Source organism: Lolium perenne, chromosome 5 (genome assembly GCF_019359855.2).
Source record: "Lolium perenne isolate Kyuss_39 chromosome 5, Kyuss_2.0, whole genome shotgun sequence".
NCBI lineage: Eukaryota > Viridiplantae > Streptophyta > Magnoliopsida > Poales > Poaceae > Lolium > Lolium perenne.
Window position 1 is genome coordinate 151,287,178 of NC_067248.2, and position 4,242 is coordinate 151,291,419.

Genomic DNA, 4,242 nt, shown 5'->3' on the forward strand with positions numbered 1-4,242 from the left:
AAGGGCAGGTCAGGGGGCCACACGAGGGGCCCACACAGTAGGTCGGCGCGGCCAAGGCTTGGGCCGCGCCGGCCTAGTGTTTGGCCACCTCGTGGCCCCACTTCGTTAGCTCTCCGGTCTTCTGGAAGCTTCGTGTAAAAATAGGCCCCTGGGCGTTGATTTCGTCCAATTCCGAGAATATTTCCTTACTAGGATTTCTGAAACCAAAAACAGCAGAAAACAACAACTGGCTCTTCGGCATCTCGTTAATAGGTTAGTTCCAGAAAATGCATAAATATGACATAAAGTATGCATAAAACATGTAGATATCATCAATAATGTGGCATGGAACATAAGAAATTATCGATACGTCGGAGACGTATCAGCATCCCCAAGCTTAGTTTCTGCTCGTCCCGAGCAGGTAAACGATAACAAAGGTAATTTCTGGAGTGACATGCCATCATAACCTTGATCATACTATTGTAAGCATATGTAATGAATGCAACGATCAAAACAATGTAAATGACATGAGTAAACAAATGAATCATATAGCAAAGACTTTTCATGAATAGTACTTCAAGACAAGCATCAATAAGTCTTGCATAAGAGTTAACTCATAAAGCAATAATTCGAAGTAAGACATTGAAGCAACACAAAGGAAGATTAAGTTTCAGCGGTTGCTTTCAACTTGTAACATGTATATCTCATGGATATTGTCAACATAGAGTAATATAACAAGTGCAATATGCAAGTATGCAAGAATCAATGCACAGTTCACACAAGTGTTTGCTTCTTGAGATGGAGAGAAATAGGTGAACTGACTCAACAATAAAAGTAAAAGAAAGGTCCTTCAAAGAGGAAAGCATCGATTGCTATATTTGTGCTAGAGCTTTGGTTTTGAAAACAAGAATTTTTTTTGTCAACGGTAGTAATAAAGCATATATGTTATGTAAATTATATCCTACAAGTTGCAAGCCTCATGCATAGTATACTAATAGTGCCCGCACCTTGTCTTAATTAGCTCGGATTACCTGGATTATCATCGCAATTCATATGTTTTAACCAAGTGTCACAAAGGGGTACCTCTATGCCGCCTGTACAAAGGTCTAAGGAGAAAGCTCGCATCGGATTTCTCGCTATTGATTATTCTCAACTTAGACATTCATACCGGGACAACATAGACAACAGATAAAGGACTCCTCTTTTATGCATAAGCATTCAACAATTAATAATTTTCTCATATGAGATTGAGGATATTTGTCCAAAACTGAAACTTCCACCATGGATCATGGCTTTAGTTAGCGGCCCAATGTTCTTCTCTAACATTATGCAATGCTCTAACCATTTTGGTGGTAAATCTCCCTTACTTCAGACAAGACGAACATGCATAGCAACTCACATGATATTCAACAAAGAGTAGTTGATGGCATCCCCAGGAACATGGTTATCGCACAACAAGCAACTTAATAAGAGATAAAGTGCATAAGTACATATTCAATACCACAATAGTTTTTAGGCTATTTGTCCCATGAGCTATATATTGTAAAGGTAGAGGATAGAAATTTTAAAGGTAGCACTCAAGCAATTTACTTTGGAATGGCGGAGAAATACCATGTAGTAGGTAGGTATGGTGGACACAAATGGCATAGTGGTTGGATCAAGGATTTTGGATGCATGAGAAGTATTCCCTCTCGATACAAGGTTTAGGCTAGCAAGGTTATTTGAAACAAACACAAGGATGAACCGGTGCAGCAAATCTCACATAAAAGACATATTGTAAACATATAAGACTCTACACTGTCTTCCTTGTTGTTCAAACTCAATACTAGAAATTATCTAGACCTTAGAGAGACCAATTATGCAAACCAAATTTTAGCATGCTCTATGTATTTCTTCATTAATAGGTGCAAAGTATATGATGCAAGAGCTTAAACATGAGCACAAAAATTGCCAAGTATCACATTATCCAAGATATTTTACCAATTACTACATGTAGCATTTCCCGATTCCAACCATATAACAATTTAACGAAGAAGATTCAACCTTCGCCATGAATACTATGAGTAAAACCTAAGGACATATTTGTCCATATGCAACAGCGGAGCGTGTCTCTCTCCCACTCAATGAATGCTAGGATCCATTTTATTCAAACAAAACAAAAACAAAAACAAACCGACGCTCCAAGCAAAGCACATAAGATGTGACAGAATAAAAATATAGTTTCAGGGGAGGAACCTGATAATGTTGTCGATGAAGAAGGGGATGCCTTGGGCATCCCCAAGCTTAGACGCTTGAGTCTTCTTGATATATGCAGGGGTGAACCACCGGAGCATCCCCAAGCTTAGAGCTTTCACTCTCCTTGATCATGTTGTATCATCTCCCTCTCTTGATCCTTGAAAACTTCCTCCACACCAAACTCAAAACAACTCATTAGAGGGTTAGTGCACAATCAAAATTTACATGTTCAGAGGTGACATAGTCATTCTTAACACTTCTGGACATTGCACAAAGCTACTGAAAGTCAATGGAATCGAAAAATCCATCAAGCATAGTAAAACAGGCAATGCGAAATAAAAGGCAGAATCTGTCAAAACAGAACAGTTTGTAAAGACGAATTTTATTGAGGCACCAGACTTGCTCAAATGAAAATGCTCAAAGTGAATTAAAGTTGCGTACATATCTGAGGATCACTCACGTAAATTGGCATAATTTTCTGAGTTACCTACAGAGAAAACAGCCCAGATTCGTGACAGCAAAGAAATATGTTTCTGCGCAATAATCCAAATCTAGTATGAAATTTACTATCAACGACTTTACTTGGCACAACAATGCACAAAACTAAGATAAGGAGAGGTTGCTACAGTAGTAAACAACTTCATAGACTCAAATATAAAACAAAGTACTGTAGTAAAACATGGGTTGTCTCCCATAAGCGCTTTTCTTTAACGCCTTTCAGCTAGGCGCAGAAAGTGTATATCAAGTATTGTCAAAAGATGGAGCATCTACAGCGGGGTGTGGAGTTTTCTCAACTATGCATTGTATCTTATCTATGTAAGTTTCAGAGGCTCCCTTTTCATTACCATTAGGCTTGCTACTCTCATCAAACAAATCTTCAGGAACAATCCAATCAAAATTCTTTTCTAGTGCCTCGCACATTCCCAAGAGCTTGCAAGGTATTGATGTTTTAATATCCCCCTCATAATTAACTTTATTAGTGTACTTTTGTCTATCTTTTTCCATCTCTTCAAGAGTACTGGAAAAGTTGGTATAAGAGCCTAGCATATTATATTTAGTGAAGACTTTTCTAGCTTCTCTTGCTATTCCCCCAAATTCTTTAAGAAGGGTTTCTAATACAAAATCTTTCTTTTCTCCTTCTTCCATATCACTGAGTGTAAGAAACATATGTTGAATTACAGGATTAAGATTAACAAATCTAGCTTCTAACGCGTGTACTAAAGAAGCAACCGCAATTTCATAAGTAGAAGCAAGTTCTACCAGGTGTCTATCTTCAAAATCCTCAACCGTACTAATATGAGTGAAAAAAAATTCTATATTATTTTTCCCAAGGATAGACCCTCGGTCTACCAGTACATCTTTAAGAACAAACTTAGGAGGAAACATGATGAAATAAGTAAAGTAAATGCAAGTAACTAATTTTTTTGTGTTTTTAATATAGCAAACAAGATAGCAAATAAAGTAAAACTAGCAACTAATTTTTTTGTATTTTGATTTAGTGCAGCAAACAAAGTAGTAAATAAAATAAAGCAAGACAAAAACAAAGTAAAGAGATTTCGATGTGGAGACTCCCCTTGCAGCTTGTCTTGATCTCCCCGGCAACGTCGTCAGAAAATCTGCTTGATACGCGTACAACACGCGTCCGTTGGGAACCCCAAGAGGAAGGTGTGATGCGTACAGCGGCAAGTTTTTCCTCAGTATGAAACCAAGGTTTATCGAACCAGTAGGAGCCAAGAAGCACGTTGAAGGTTGATGGCGGCGAGATGTAGTGCGGCGCAACACCAGGGATTCCGGCGCCAACGTGGAACCTGCACAACACAACCAAAGTACTTTGCCCCAACGAAACAGTGAGGTTGTCAATCTCACCGGCTTGCAGTAACAAAGGATTAGATGTATAGTGTGGATGATGATTGTTTGCAGAGAACAGTAGAACAATCGCAGTAGATTGTATTTCAGATGTAAAGAATGGACCGGGGTCCACAGTTCACTAGTGGTGTCTCTCCCATAAGATAAATAGCATGTTGGGTG